Source organism: Callithrix jacchus, chromosome 11 (genome assembly GCF_049354715.1).
Source record: "Callithrix jacchus isolate 240 chromosome 11, calJac240_pri, whole genome shotgun sequence".
NCBI lineage: Eukaryota > Metazoa > Chordata > Mammalia > Primates > Cebidae > Callithrix > Callithrix jacchus.
In genome coordinates, this window is record NC_133512.1 from 47,943,567 (window position 1) to 47,960,680 (window position 17,114).

At 35.8% G+C, this 17,114-nt stretch overlaps 1 long non-coding RNA gene across 3 annotated transcripts in view; it reads right to left on the bottom strand.

Annotated features, from left to right (window-relative positions):
- Positions 1–17,114, bottom strand: part of LOC118143674 (uncharacterized) — a 45,087-nt gene that overhangs the window by 11,527 nt on the left and 16,446 nt on the right. Inside the window, exon 3 of one of the 3 annotated variants that reach the window (XR_013523722.1) lies at positions 14,876–14,972. The exons of the other annotated variants lie outside the window; for them this stretch is intronic. This is a non-coding gene — a long non-coding RNA (uncharacterized LOC118143674). Of the gene's footprint in view, positions 1–14,875; positions 14,973–17,114 lie in introns of those variants that run through there. 3 annotated transcript variants of the gene reach the window in all.

Consider the following 17,114-nt stretch of genomic DNA (forward strand, 5'->3'; position numbering starts at 1 on the left):
ATCTCATGCCAGTCAGAATGGCAATTATTAAAAAGTCAGGAAACAATAGATGCTAGGGAGGCTGTGGAGGAATAGGAATACTTTTATACTGTTGGTGGGAATGTAAATTAATTCAATCATGTGGAGGACAGTGCGGTGATTCTCCAAAAATCAGGAACCAGAAATACCATTTGACCAGGCAATCCCATTACTGAGTATATAACCAAAGCGATATAAATCATTCTGCAGTAAAGACACATGCACACTTACGTTTATTGCAGCACTATGTACAATAGCAAAGACATGGAACCAACCAAAATGCACAATGACAGACTGGATAAAGAAAATGCTGTACACCGTGGAATATAATGCAGTCATAAAAAGGAATGAGATCATGTCCTTTGCAGGGATATGGATATGGATGAAGCTAGAAGCCATCATCCTCAGCAAACTAACACAGGAACAAAAAACCAAATACTACATGTTTGCACTTATAAGTAGGAGTTGAACATTGATGACATATGACACAGAGAGAGGAACAACACATACCAGAGGCTATTGAGGGGTGGGAAGTTAGGGGAGGGAACTTAGAGGACAGGTTAATAGGTGCAGCAAACCACCGTGGCACACGTATACCTATGTAAAAAACTTGCACATTTAGCATATGTATCCTGTATTTTTTAGAAGAAATAAAAAGAAAAATGAAATATGAGAAAGGAAAAAAACCATCATTATGTACTATATTTACTACTTATTTACTATTAAAACTATCATTTTATCAATATTTTTTATAGTTATACAACAGTTAATCTTATTCCTGTTTCTAATAATTTGATAAAATATAATTCAGGTGACATTACATTAATGAAAATATATGTATGCTGTATATATTGTATCTGTATACCTTGTAGGTGTAATATGAGTCATTAAGCTATTATGGCCACATAAGGAGATGACATTTACTTTTCACTTTTTATCACCTCATTGTTAGATCTTGATCTCTGTAGCATATTAGTTTTAATGAAAAAGAAAGATAGTATAATAAAATATGGAAACTTACTATTTGCCTTAGAAACTATAAATATTCATCTAAGAATATAAAGTTAGGCTTCTCGTGAAGACTGCTCTAATAATGGAAATGTTTTGATATTATGAAAAAATTACAAGGAAGCTACTCTTAGATCAACGATAGTGCAGTGTCGGATATTCTTACTCCTTTGGGGGCATTTTTCTCTTTCTCATTCTCAAATGTATTCCAGGATCTCACTCTTACTCTTTACTGACCATCTTTTTGTATTTTTTCCTCCCACTTAACTCCTTCCTGTCACTACAGTCTGTCATCCCTTGGTGTCCACATTCAATGAATCCAGTCTGTCAGGATGAATAGACACAGAGCATAAGCTTCACAAGGTCAGAGAATGTGTCTGGTTGCTGACTATCCACTTCATCCTAGCTTCACAAGGTCAGAGAATGTGTCTGGTTGCTGACTATCCACTTCATCCTAGTGTCTATCATCATGGCATGGACCCCAAATTGCTTGATGACTGAAAGAATTCTGAGTCTGCAGTAGATATGAAGTAGACACTGTCTATGATTTTTAGGCTTTGTCCAAAGAGTGTTTGTTACATTAAATAATGCATATTTGGTTGCTGTTTTATTACCATTGTTATGCATTGTTTTATTAGATTTGAGCTGGTTCCTTGAAACAATAATGTTTGAGTTTTCTTTTAATTCCCCTAGCTAAAACTAATTAATCTTTGTCACTCCCGTTCTTTAAAGGTATGAATATGATATGATGGCTTGAGACACATGAATGGTGTTACAAGTTAAAAAGGGCTCCCAGGCACTAATGTGGAAATTTGACAGTCATGTAAGCTGAATTTTCAGTGTCACTGAATATCTGATGATCATGTTGAAATCCTAGGCATGAATTGGAGATGATTGTTTTTGTCCATGGCCATAAGATTTGCTTTCTTTAAAGGAAGACAATTCCCGAGAAAAGTCCCACAAGTTCTAAAATGAAAATAATAATAATAAAAAAATAAAGCCAGAACTTTACTCATGACATATTTACCTTTCATGTCTTGTCTATTATAGAAAATTGTTCCTGTTACATGTACTGACTTAGTAAATGGGAACTTCTTATTATAACATATATTCTATAACATGATAAAGGGTTTAAGATAATAAAATAGAACATTTAAAAAGTTTTCAGTTATATTGGTATTTCTTTGACATTGTCTTTATTATCAATAAAAAAAATCTTCCCAGTGTTTTTAAAAAATGTATTTCAAATTGTACTCTTAAAAGGTTACCTAAATTAGCACTAATAAAAGTGATTTTAGGCAGAATATACTAATTTTCTTGGTTCTGAGAGCTGTGCTTAAATCAGCTCCATGGGGACAGTGAGAAGAGAATCAGAAGGAACCACTCCTTTGGCAGATTACTTTTGTTTTTGCAGTTTCCTCAGGTGTCACAGAATTTCTGGTTGCATTACTGGCTAGTGTATTACACATGAAGATTCTTGAGTTGCTTCCTAGGTCTTCACAGTTCTAGCTAGGGGAACTTTCTATACCTTAAACTCTTCATACTTACAGTGGGAATAATTAAAAATAATAATAACATTATTCTATAGGGTTGTTATGAGCTGAAAGGAGTTAATATATGTAAATCCTTCCCACCAATGCCTGCAACATAAGTTCTCAGTACCTGGAACTTAATCTGTATCAGTAAGTCTTAGCTAATTATCATCATCATTATAATGACACAAAATAATTTCTACTGGCATTTCTAGAGTGTTTAGTTGGTTTCCAAAAATAAAAAATAAAACTAGCTCCTTAAAACCAAATCATCCTCTTGGTATTCTTTCATTAAAAAAAAAAATGATATTATGTAACTTGTTATATGGGTCATTTATTTATGTTGGGAGATCCATTAAGGCTAAATTAAGTATATTTAGTTTAACATTCATGAATGACAGTGATTTGTTTTTAACTGCTCACTGCAACCCCAAAAAGCTCCTGAACAATTAACCTAGAATCATTTAATTTACAGTTTTTTGCTTTTTCTAATGTTAATCTCTTTGCTGAACCCACAAAAATGTTCTTATTGTGTGTTTCAATTTCATTTTATTTCATTGTTTTTTCGCTTTCATATGGAGACTAATTCAAAACCACACATTTTATGCTGTGATAATACTTTCTCAGTGTCAGAAAGAGAGGAAGAAAATTAACATTGACTTTAATTTTACTTATATTAACAATCTCTTAAGGCAGATACTATCTTCACTTTATGAGGAAGTGTGAAGGTGCAAAGGTCACACAAATAATAAATGGTAAAGCTTGGTTAGAATTGAGGTCATCTGACTCTAAGGGAGTGATCATTTCTCTAAGTCACAGTGCACAGTTCCCAGGTATGGCAAAGATTTATCCAAATGAATGCTAGAGGACTTTCAATGGTCAGAAAAAAATTGCTAAATCTTACTTTCTTGGTGATTATCTGTGGAGAAATAGCCATCAACCATCTTAACTGATTTTGCATCTTGGCAAGTGTCTGAAAATATGTGTATCTGTGTGTGGGAAGAGAGAGCGGCATTGTTACTGAGATATTTTGATGCTAATAAACATTTGGACCACACCTCCCATTGTTCCTGCCCATGATGGCCCTTGGCAGGACTGGATCTGCTTTTCTCTGGTCTGAAAATAGCTCTGAAAATGTCACGATCTGGTGTTTTCTCCTCAGGTGGAGGCAGCCTGATCTACATAGGTAAATGAAGTGGAAGATTAAGTAATTATTTTCAGAATTTGATTAATGTGCAAAATCAACATGAAAAATTTTAGCATTTTGAGCTTTTTTTCCCTCTCAATTGTGCATGTTTAAACCTTAATTAAGTAAATATTTCCTTAGTCTTTTTTCTGATTTTGACGCCAGGATTGAAGAGGGCAGAGTGAAAGCAATTCTAAAAGGAGTTTTAAAAACTCCTGGAACAAAAGATGTAAGTATGGCCCATACAGCCATAGTGCTCTTCAGCCTGTGACAGTGAGGGTCAAGGGACACAGGCATTGGTCCCAAGGCTACACCACCATGTCTTGCTCTCAGCCCCACTCTCCATCAGTGTTGCACTGCATCTGTTTACACAGCTGACTGCCCCATCTTACAGGCTGTGTGGAGCTCATTCATATCTCCAACTACAGCCTTGTCTCTAGGACTGGCCAATAGTTACCTGTGAAAATTTGTAATAATCTATATTGTTTTGAGTTTAAGCTATACTCCTCCATGTGCCTTCCCCTTCTTGATCAATGCCCTGGCTACCACTTCCTTGGGATCCTCCATTCTGTGCTGTATTCTTTAGTTACTGAATGGGGCTCAGTCTAGGTCGGGAAGAGGGTGATACCCATAGGTCATTGCTCTGATCTTAGATTCCTGCCAGAGAGTTTGGATCTAATCATCAGATGTCAGAGGTGGAGCTGGTGGAGGAGAGAGGCAAAGGAGGGGAGTTACATGGAATAAAAAGGAGAATATGTGTATGTATATATGTACCCACAAATAATAACTGCTGATTGTATTCAATTTTGTAATCTAGGAGTACAGCAGTAACCAGTAGCCAGCGTCAAGCCTCTTCCTTGTAGCCTTAATATTTTTACTCATGTATCTCTAAAACTAATTTTTTCAGAAGATACCCTTTATACATTTTAGATCTTCATAATTTTTTATAATAAATTGAAAACTGAAAATAATGAGAAGTATGTTAAGTTCGGTACAGTCTTTCCTCAGTATCCATCAGGGATTGGTTCCAGGACCCCCTTGGATACCAAAATCCACAGCTGCTCAAGTCCCTTATGTGAAATGGTGGGTGTCATATTTGCATACAGCTTTTACATATTCTCCTGTATATTTTGAGTAATCTCTAGACCACATATAATATCTAAAAACAATATAAGTACTATGTAAATAGTTGCTATACTGTATTTTTATTTATATTATTTTTATTGCTATATTATTTTTATCTTTTTTTGAATATTTTGATCCACAGTTGGTTGGATCTGTGGATGTGAACTCACAGATACAGAGGACTGACAGTATATTATAAATATGACAGCAAGAAGTAACATTTTCCATTATTGCTGTACATGTGTTCAAAGAAATGCCAAAAAAAATCCTTAACCATCATCTGTCTTAAATATTTATATATATGTATATTTATGTATATATGTGTATGTATACATATTATATATGTAAAATTAACAGTAATAATTGAAAAATGTACATTATTCTTCATTTTCCCTTAAATTTGTACTTCTATTTCACTTTCTGCAAAAATGTTTGTCCTAATGTAATATAATTTTATGCTTGCAGGATTTTTATTGATCACCCTATCATACCTCTCTACAACAAAAATGATTTATAAATTTTTTTATATAACCAAAGACTTTAAGTATTATTTTTTCCTGTGTTGTTAAATTATAAATATTATCATGTAATTGATCAAAACAATATAAACGATTACACATTTTTGCAGATAATTATTTAATTATTAATTTAAAATAGTAAGGTTTTTCCTTAGCCCTGTGGAAGATTCACACCTTAGGGGCCAGTGACCATGAGAGGGATGTTTTGTTACGCGGAAGGCTGGCTAGTGGGAGGGGAGAGAGAAAGAAGAACTTGCACCTCAATGACCCCACAGGCGGATCAAGTTTCAGGCAGAATATATATAGGAGTTCAGGACCTAGAAATTATTTTCTAAAAATTGTGACTTTATCAGAGTAGTGTGCCATACCTTGAAGCACCTGCTGTAAGCTGTATTTCTTTTATTAGTTTTTCTTCTTTTTTACACTGCAAGCAAAGGAATTCCATTTGACTCTCTTCTCAGTCACCAGTGATAGAAACAGTGTTCTTCTCTTGGCTACATAATGGCTGAGAGAGCGTCTTTTTTTCCCTCCAGTAGTTTGCTGTCCATTTCTCATCCATTTCCCAAATAGAGTCCCTTAAATCCTGTTCCCTCCCTCAGGGCTTTTGCCATGTAAGCCATGACTGTGAATTCACTAAAGTTACAAATATTAACATTTTGCCATAAGATATTCTGAAAGATTTAAAAAAATTCAATCAATTTAATCAAGTCCTCAGAAAGCTTACCATGTAGTAGAAGAAATAAGATATATTCACAAATTACTAGGCAGAGATGGGAAGCTAAGGTGTTACAGATAGGTAGAGGGGGAGGGGTGGATGACAGGTGGAGATGGCCCAGAGCCGCAAAGCACACGGTGTCATCAGAGAATGGGAATTGTCCAGTCTGCCTGGAGCACAGACCAAGCTTAAGAACAGGATTTCTGTAACTGCTGTTCAAAGCGTATCTGTAGAACAAATGTTAAAAAGTGTTTTTGCAAAAGATAATAGTGATTGTGTTAGTTTTATTTGAATGTGTCAGCTTTGAAGTCAAGTAAGTAAATGCTAATGTGCTAGATTTTAAAAAATCATATTTCTTTAGAATGTATTAATTCCTTCCAAAGTTTCATGCATTAAGGAAAGCCAGGAGAGACGATAAAAGAAAATTATTTCCAGCTTATTTGTTTTTTCTTTTTGGAAGGATATCTAGTTAAATTAGAGGCCGAGGAAGAGGCTTAGAAAGAACAGTTTCAGAACTAGTTAGAGGTAAGGAAGCAAAGTTATTCTGGAGTCAGGTTGCTAAAGCTATAATGTGGAATTCCTTTGGTAAGCAGTGAAAGTCATTGATGGCTTTGGCAAGACTGCTCACAAACAGAGTTAGGCTGTAATATGGCTAACCTGGTGGTCTGTGTGAGGTAAGGGCTGAACTAGCAGGGTGTACAGAGGAAGAAAGACCGAGGTAAGAAGTATTAAAAAATTGCACAAGGAAAAATGGGAAACATGTAACTATACTTGGGTAGTTTAAGTATATAGTTGAAGTGGGAGCAGAGAGAAATGTATATGTCTGCATGTGCGCACACACAACCATTTGCAAAAGTTGAAACTTTTGGTCAACTTGGTGTTGAGGGTTTTTTTTCCTATTTACTTTTATTTTTGTGATGTTAAATAAGTTAAACTTTCATCACCTTCTGAGTTTATATGTTTATATTCAAATAAACGAAACGTATAAAAAACACAAAACATCTGGAAAAAAGAAGAACTATCTGTTTAATTTCTTTGATGTTTTCAGTGTTATTTTTTCCAAGCAGTAGAGAAATATCTCTGGATAGTTACCTAAAGTTTACAATTTTTGCACAGATACAGCATATAGCATAGTGTCATAATTTTAATGTTGAAAAAGCATTCTTTTAAATTATAGCAAATTATAAAGTATATACATAATATGGCAATATCACTTCAGGAATTCAGAATTTTACAAATTAAAATGAGAAAACAAAATTAGTCAATTGAAATAAAACACTTAATATTTAGATGGTTTACCCCATCTCCCATTTATATAGTCTGGTCACTTTGGCGTATCTTTAGATTGGATAAGATATATCCTCTTTTTGTTGCAGGATATCTACTCCAGCATTTTAGATATACATTCTTTAGCATATTGTTTGTATAATGGTTTAGCAAAAATTATGGCTTTATACCTATTAATATAAATCAGAATGATTAATTGGGTCAATCAAATATAAAAATGCAAGCCTTAATTGGTTCTTATTGTAAATGACCAGCAGACAAAAGTTGCCACCACTTTCAGAATAAAAAATAAAACACTTAAGTATAGCAACACAATAGAGCACAGCAATTTGACAGCTAATGATTTGACCAATTGTGTTGAAACTTGATACGACATTTTGACAGAGAACACTGTAGCCTATTCAGTTATTGAGGAATGCATACCAAGGACTCTTGATAATGAATATTTAATTTTCTGTTATAAACTGACATTAAGTAAGAAATAGTGCAATGCTAAGATAAATTATCTGAAAATAAAATTCAGATCAATAATAATCATAACAATAATACATAATAATGGCTTCCATTTATGAGTATTTACTATGTGCCAGTAGCTTCAGATACAATAGCTTAATCCTCAAATAGTTTTGCATGTTAGATATTATCACCCCATTTACAGGTGGCAAAACAGGCTGAAATAATTTTAGTGAATCACCTAAGTTCCACAGAAGGTAGCCTTTCTAATATTCTATGCTGCTCCCACACAATTATGTAATTGTCAGAGCTTACATAATCTCTAAGATCAACACAAGGTTAATAGATTGTACTTTTATTTCAGCTCAAATTTTTCACAAGAGATCGTGAAAAATTTCTTTACACTTTTTCCTTGTGTTTTTCAGTATTTTGTGTTTCATAAAAGTAATTGATTCAGCCATGTATGGACCTAGTGAAAATCAGCACTTTATAGATTGGAAGAGGAAATGACCTTGATTTGGTTGATTGACACAAAGTTTAAATGTTTGACACATGGAGTGGGTATGTATATATGTGTTTGATCTATGTGTCTATCTGTCTTACTATCTGTGCAAAAAATAACTCTGGTTTTACATTTCAAGGGTTTTTACAATTGCATAATTTCATAACCTCTGAGCAGAATCAAATCACTTTGGTGCAAAAATGCCCAATATAAGGTAAAAAAAATAAAAACCTCAACTAATTGTGCTTAGAAAAGTGTGGGTAGGCAGTTACTGGCTGATTGCCAAGAATTGTATGCTGCAGATTCTTTTTAAAACTGAAATGCACAAAGTTTGTACATATGCTACAAATTCTGAACATGAATTACACACACTTTCTTACTGAGTTTCTTGAGATTAATTATAATCTGCTCTAGGGAAAAAAGATAAAAAAAGAGAAAATTTTTGCTTCATCTCGTGCTCGAATAGAGGAGATACATTTATTTAATATGACCAATCTTGCCCTTCAACCAAAGTTTATACATTTTTTTTGCTTAAGACTAACCCTGTTCCTAGACTTCTGGTAAGTAGTGTTATTCACATCCAATAGTTCTGAATATTAAACTCATGTAATAAAGAGATCTTCCAAACAGGCTTTGTGTGAGCAACCTGGCTGTTTATTCACATGGGTGCAGGTGGGCTGAGGCCAAAAAGGGCATCGGTGAAGGGCAGTGAGATAGGAGTTGGTTTTACAGGTTTGGGAAATTTTGGGGGGTGCAGGGGTGTTATAGAGTAAGATCAGTTACAGTGGTGGGGGTAGGGGCAAGGAGTATGCATTGTCATACGTTTAGTTACAATGGGGGGTGGGATAAGGCGTAAGTTAAGATGGTAGGGTGGGGCAGAGGGATATTCACAGAGCGAGTACAGTTATGATGGCACTATCTTGCATGTTCTGCACATGTACCCCAAAACCTAAAATGCAATTAAAAAAAAGATGGTAGGGATGGGTGAGGAGTATTCACATTATCACAATCACAGTTAAGATGGGAAGCAGTTAAGATGGGGTTCGGGGATAATGGCAATTGCAGGCTGTGGTAGTGCGGTGGGGGGAGATTAGCCTAGGCAGGCAGGACTTCAGACTTTCTGGGTTTAGGCTTCCACATGGAGGCCTGACAAGTAGCATCTTGTTATTGGGACTGATTTTCCCCTAAATGATGTATTTTCTCAAAGGCTTGTGTTTATACTAGAGGTATAATTACCATATAAGAAAACATAGAATGACAAGAGGTTCGCAAAAGTTAAAGAGGTAGCACATAGGCTGATAAATGTCGCTATTTCTTAAGGCACTAGTCCCTTTTGAGAAATGTTGCTTGGTGATTTGGCATTTGAACATTCTGGAGTTACACGTGTACTTTACCATGTTAAGCTTTCTCTAGCATTTGGAGCTTTCCCTATATAAAGCTTGGGGCTCTTTTTGCATTCTCTGCACTACCAAATTGCTGGATGGGGCTCCAATACACATCCTCCTCTATTTCAGTGATCTATGAGATGGCCCCATAGGCCTTAGAGGTCATTTGAAAAGACCTAAATACTCTGTGGAATTAAATAAATTATTTCTGCTCATTTGTTGATCTTGGGAGTCTAGGAAATGGAACTCAGGACTACTTGGCTTCAGTTGGGGAAGAAATTTACCAAGTAGAAGAGGCAGTTGCTTAGGAGAGGTGTGTGTGCCTACTGTGTTTCAGGCATTGTTACACACCTTTTATATTTCTCTAACAGATACATAAAGCAAAATCATTATCTGCATTGGGTATCTGTAGCTTTGATTTCTCCCCTGTGCTCTTTGTCCACATACCCAACTGCTTAATGGATATTTATATTTGAATATCTTATAGGCACCCCAAACTCAAGATGTCCAAAATTGACCCCGCTCACCTCAGCCCTCTCACACACATTACAGTTTATGAGTCCTGCCAATCACACCTTCTTAATGTTGCTCGAATCTCTTGATTTATGTTCATTTCCTCTGCTACCACTCTATTTTGAATGAACATTGTTCTCAGTGGGACTGTTGAAATGGTTTCCCTGCATTTCTACCCACACTTCTCCATTTTGAATCCATTCTTTTCATTATAGCCAGAGTAATCTTTTCAAAAGATGCCAAAGCTCTCAAAACATATTATTGTCTAAATGTCTTTTGTTGTTTCCCATTGCCCTGAGGATGGAAGCAAAAATACTCAACATGTGCAAAGGCCCTACCTCCTTCTTCAACCTTCCTACCACTCCCTCCTTCTCTGCACTTCCATCCCACCCACCCTCTTACAGTTCTTTGAAAAAGCAGAGATTCCTCTTGGTCTAGGGCCATTATCCCATTCATTTCTTCTCTCAGGTCTCTCCTCCCCAGTATATATAGTTAATTACTGTCTATGCTTTCAAACCTATTTCAGATATCACTTCCTCCAGGAGCTCTTTCTGACTCTAGATAAGAGAGGTCAAGATTCCCTGTTAAATGCTTTTCTTTCAGAGTTGCCACAATGATAATTAAACATGATATTAATACAAAGTAATATTTGTGTAATTAGCTAGCTAATATTTGTTTCCCTAGCAACAGAGCAAGACCCAGGAGGGCAGGGGAAAAATGTTTACACATACTGTATCTCCAGAGCGTTTCACAGTACTTTGCCCAAGAAGTTGCTAGGTGAGTATTTGTTGAATGAATGAGTAAGTGAATGAGTAGATAGGTATTTCCCAGTGAAGAAATTTAAGGTTGGATGGGTAAGTCATAGGGTAGAATGTGAGCTCAGGATGAATTCACCCTATAATTGGTGCCGTTTCCACTTGAAATTTTCCAGCCATAATTTTACAATTCACATTTATGTTATTTTTACCAATACTGTTTTCACAATGAGTTTTTAAATAACATTACATATTTTAGGAGTGTCATGGGGCCAAAATACTAGAGAAAAATATTACACTAGTGTTTTTTCCCGATTGTAGAATTTTCCACAATATTAAGTGATTTTTTTTGTCACTTGGATGATTTACAATTTTTTTTGAGTGACTTTAGGGTGCTCATTTCTAATGTAAGAGAGTTGTCACTTTGTCATTAGTATTTCTATCTTCTTTATTAAAAAAAGTTTGTCAAGTAGTAAGCAGCAAAAATATAATTAGGCTAATTATTAATTCAAAAGCTTATGAGGACTAGACAGGGAGCATAAATGGTTAAAGCAGCTTCATAGGACATTGGGAACTGGAAGAGGCCACTGTCCTGTTTGAAGTGAGAGTACCTGCTTCCCTCCCACCAATGGTGACAATGTGAGAATATAAATAGAGCATTGCCAGATTGTGTGTGTTTTTTTTTCCAAGACATCAGCTAAATTTCTTTAAGCAATCATTTGTTTGCATCTGTTGAAAATTTATTGAATTAAAACAACCACCACCACCAAAAACTCTATTGGCCACATAAAATGTATCTGTAGGCCTGTTCTAGCGTCTGGGTTGTCTGTTTTCAGCCTTTCATAAAGACCATGTTTGATGGGTGTTTTTGTTTAGGTCCTATGGAAGTTATCCTTACAACAATAATACTTGACTTTTCTCCTGAGTTCCAGTCTTCAGATAAGCACTTGTGAAATGTGTTCACATGATTTGGAATGAGGTGCTCTACACCTCTGACCTTTGATCTTTGACTTGCCTTTGCTGTCCTTTCACTTGGAGTTATAACTCAGATGCCTTTGTAGTGTTTTCCTTCTGATTCTTTCAATAAGGAATCATTAACTGACCTGTGACCTTCCAAACATTCCACAAAACAAGCAAATGAAATGCTGAACTCATTTTGTTATTGAGAAAGGCAATTAAATGTTTTTGTGTGTTTTACGGCTGATTTTAAAGACATTAGTTTAGTCTGGTATTCTCAATAAGTATTTGAAACAGCAGTTATCAGCACAGGGTTGGGGAAGCAGTTCAGCCTATTTATTTCTACATTTCACAAGTAAATGACTATTTTTGGCCCTAAAATGGTAGATACTTCATAATGGGTACAAAAAAATTAATTTTTAAAATCCTTGCTAATTGTTTCCAGAAAAAAAGAAACTTGGATATTTTTGGAATCCTGTCCTAGATTTTTATTTGGAAGCTTACTGCATCTTGAATGTGCACATCATTTTAAATATTATTAAATTGTATACATAAATTAATTAAGCAGTTGGGAAATTGAATTTCACAATGGATCACTGACTTTAAACTACAGAATTCTACCTTGGGTTAAATTAAAAAGTAACCACTTGGTGTTCTAACGTCTTGGTAGCAGCAGTCTCTGCAAAGTCTTGCTTAGAAGAATAAAAATTAGAGAAGTTATTTTGTGAAAATAATGTTCTGGGAATTAATATGTTTAGATAATGAATGTGTAGATTTTTTAGCAGCAGTTAGTTAACTTTAAGAACCTTCTTGGTTATCTAAGTTTGTTTTTGCTTTCACTTCTTTAAAAGCTACTGCAGAGGATGTTTGTGATTATTTCTGTGACTACCCTGCAAACATTAAAAGCAAAGAAAAGAAAAACAAAGGAGGTATGAAGTTTTACTGTTAAATTGGTTTTTCTCTTAATCCAGCCTGATTATGAGCAAACATAGACCTGGGGTGAGGACATGAGGAATAAGACAAGAACATTAACAGTTTCAGGAGTGATTCAACTCTTTCTGCTGCAATGATCCCATATTTTATGACCGCCTGCAGCCCAAAGTTCTCTATGCTAAATCTCAATATAGAGAACTCTTAGCAGTTGTGTTGCAGCCAGAGGTGTTCAGTGGCAGCTGAATAACTCACGTCCTTGTCTGTAAAGGTGTGCATGGTGTCACCTTCAAAGTATAGAAAGGGGAATTTTCTTCATTACAATTTTATAGAAGTTATAAAACAAAAAAATAATTGAAGACATTGTTCTTAACTTGGTTTTCTAAATTACCAGGATCAAAAAAGACTTGTTCATTTGTTTCAATTCTCTCTGGAGAAATTTCAACAGTGTTTAAATCTCCTGAAACATTAAAATACAAATTTGTGAATCTGAAAAGTGCAATACTCAAAAGTTTTTCTCATTATATCATCGACAGTTTTTCCAAATGTATATATATATTTTAGAGGAAGCCAAAGTTGAGATTTCCAAATACTTGCATATATTTTAAAGAATGCCAAAGTTAAGAGTGGTGATAGAAGGGTACACATGAGGTGGGAAGCTGGAACTAATAGCCAGAGCACATTCTAAGATCCCTGTGTAAGAGGAGGTGGGGTCAACCACCATTAGGAAAATGTCAAGGCTTGGGAAACACAGTCAAAATTCATAGTAAACACTATGTCAGAAGCAACAAAATGGTGAGAAGTAGGAGCCTAGAAGAACTCTAAGAAAAAAAATTGTTTAGCCACTCTAATAATTAGAAGCCCATGATAGGCTGGGAGTGGTGGCTCATGTCTGTAATCCCAGTACTTAGGGAGCCCTAGGAAGGCAGGATACTTGAGTCCAGGAGTTTGAGACTAGTCTGGCCAACATGGAGAAATCTGTCTTTACAAAAAAATACAAAAATTAGGTGTGGTGGTTCACGCCTGTAATCTGAGCTACTCAAAGGGGTGACACAGAGGAATAGCTTGAACATGGGAGGAGTAGGTTGCAGTGAGCCAAGATTGCCCCATTCAGCACTCCAACTCAGGCAACAGAGCTACACTGTCTCAAAGAAGAAAATAAACAAAAAACCCTTGATGATTGTCTAATACTCCAAGACAAAAATCTAAATTCCCCCAAAACATGAAAAGCCCCATGCAATTTGAACTTCATCTATTGTACTGACTTCACATTCTGCCACTCTATTTCATGTTCTTCTCCATTTCCACCTACCAACATCACCCATGCAATTCTCAGCCACACTGAGCCACCTGGTGAGTTAAGTTTCCTTGTGAACGCCCGTGCCTCCATTCTTTCATGTGACATACCTCTGAAGATGAGTCCTCAGCCCTGTCCATGAGAGTCATTTCAAGAATATATTTGAAATATAACTGAAGCTAAGCTTTTCCAAATTATCTAGGATAAGTCAATTGGCCCTTGGTGCTTTCATATTACCTTGTTCACACCTCTACCACCATGTTACCACAGTGGTTCTTCACTGTTTATTTACAATTTTGTTTCCTCCAGTACTTTGGGAGTGCTGAAATGAATCTAGAAGATAGTAAAATGCCTGAGCTTGTGATCCGAAAATTAGGATGTAGACCAAAATGATAGGTTCAAGGAAAAGTTCGAATAAAAAATATGAAACCAGAATTAAATGATGTTGCTATGGGAAATTCCAGACCTGAAGAGTTAATGCAAATTCCAGTAGAGAGTGATTCCAGCTTCTAGTCTTTTTAAGGCCTGCAGAAGTAAAGAAACAAGGTCCCCCAGGGCTAGAGGCTATGTGTGGCTAGACTATAAAGGCTCACACTGACCATCTGTCTAATGTACAACCTCATAATGGCACAGATCTCCAAACCCAAAACCTACGAGTAATCACATGAACATTTTAAATAATAGAAAGTAACTTACCACTCTGCTTAGGCAGTAAATGTTTGTCTGAACCTTCAAAAAGTTTAAGTAAACCTCTGCCTTCTTCCCAAATTTCTTCTCGATCAGATACAAGGCTAAATACAGGGGAATAATTTCTATTTTACTTAATTTGTTTTCTTGTTTTAGATAGAAAAAGCATACAATTAGTAAAAATTATTATTTTATATTAGATTCTTGGGGTACATGTGCGGGTTTGTTATGTGGAATATTGGGTAATGCTGGGGTTTGAGTTTCTAGTGAGCCCATCACCCTAATAGTGAACATAGTAACTGATAGGAAGTTTTTTAACCATTGCCCCCCCACCTTTTGGGATCCCCAATTCCTGTTGTTTTATCTTAATGCCCATGTGTACTCGTTGTTTAGCTCCCTAAGTGAGAACATTTGTTACTTGATTTTCTGTGTCTGAATTAATTTACTTAGGGTAATAGCCTCCAGCTGCATTCATGTTGCTGTAAAGGACATGATTTCACTCTTTTTCCATGGCTGTGTAGCATTCCAATTAAAGTTAGTTCTTTGGTGGGTGATGATAAAAGAACATTTGCATAAACTTACTTTATGATTGTAGGAAGCTAAGTGAGGGGCATACTACCAGGAATAACAGAATTGGGAGTGTTTCATCTCTGTAATAGCTATGTATCTTTTTAAATCATCTTCCTCTGTGGAAGTAGAAGAGTTTCAAGATTCCTATAAAGATAGGAAGGGACATTAATATCCTCAATCTGGACTCCTCGTAGGAGTAAAGTTCAATCCTCTGGGTAGGAGGTTTCCAAAGCTGATATTATGTGAGTCTATCAGTAAAAAAAATTTCTGTGGATGGCTAATGCTATTTATTGATTTCTGTATAAATTATGTGAGTGGGCTATTCTTGCATGTACAGTATATGTAATAACAAAGTATAAAAAGATGATAAAATTGAATTAAGCCCTCTTTTAGAAATCACTTTTTATTATGAATCAGAATATAGTTGATTAGGGTGGATATAAGCCCATCATTCCAGTGGTCTTATAACATGGGATGTTTTAGGCTGACATTTTGGCAGATGTGACTGGCATACTTTTGGTTTTGAACATGACTGATGGAGAGCTTGCACTGGGAGTATGGGTGCGGGCCCAGCCTTTATTGTTCACTTGGAATGGTAGTATTCTCAATTTGAGGATGACTGTATTAATTTTTAAAACCCCGATGTCCATATTATGATAGTTGACTGTTTTATACTACAGAATCAGTTAGTATAACAGTGTATGTAAACTGTAATTTGTCATAATATGCTAAAAAGAATGAAAAAGGGAAGATAGTACTACCACCCCGTCCCATGATAGAATTCCTATGATTTTTTGTTGATAATTCACTGATATGATTTGGCTATGTCCCCACCCAAATCTCAACTTGAATTGTATCTCCCAGAATTCCCACATGATGTGGGAGGGGCCCAGGGGAGGTATTTGAATAATGGGGGTCAGTCTTTCTCATGCTATTCTCCTGATAGTAAATAAGTCTTAGGAGATCTGATGGGTTTATCAGGGGTTTTTGTTTTTGCTTCCTCCTCATTTTTCTCTTGCCACAACCATGTAAGAAGTGCCTTTCACCTCCCACCATGATTCTGAGGCCTCTGCAGCCATGTGGAACTTTAAGTCCAATTAAACTTTTTTTCCTTTTCAGTCCCGAGTATGCCTTTATTAGCAGTGTGAAAATGCATACTGATACAATAAATTGGTATCAGTAGAGTGGTGCATTGCTGAAAAGATACCTGAAAATGTGAAAGCAACTTTGGAACTGGGTGTCAGGCAGAGGTTGGAACACTTTAGAGGGCTCAGAAAAAGACAGGAATGTGGAAAAGTTTGGAACCTCCTAGAGACTTGTTGAATGGCTTTGACAAAAATGCTGATAGTGATATGAACAATAAAGTCCAGGCAGAGGTGGTCTCAGATTGAAATGGGGAACTCGTTGGGAACTGGAGCAAAGGTGATCCTTGTTATCTTTTAGCAAAGAGACTGGTGCCATTTTGCCTCTGCCCTAGAGATTTGTGGAACTTTGAACTTGAGAGAGATGGTTTAGGGTATCGAGCAGAAGAAATTTCTATGCAGCAAACAATTTGAAAGGTGACTTGGGTGCTGTTAAAAGCATTCCATTTTAAAAGAGAAACAGAGCATAAAAGTTAAGAAAATCTGCAGCCTGTCAGTACAGTAGAAAAGAAAAACCCATTTTTTGAGGAGAAA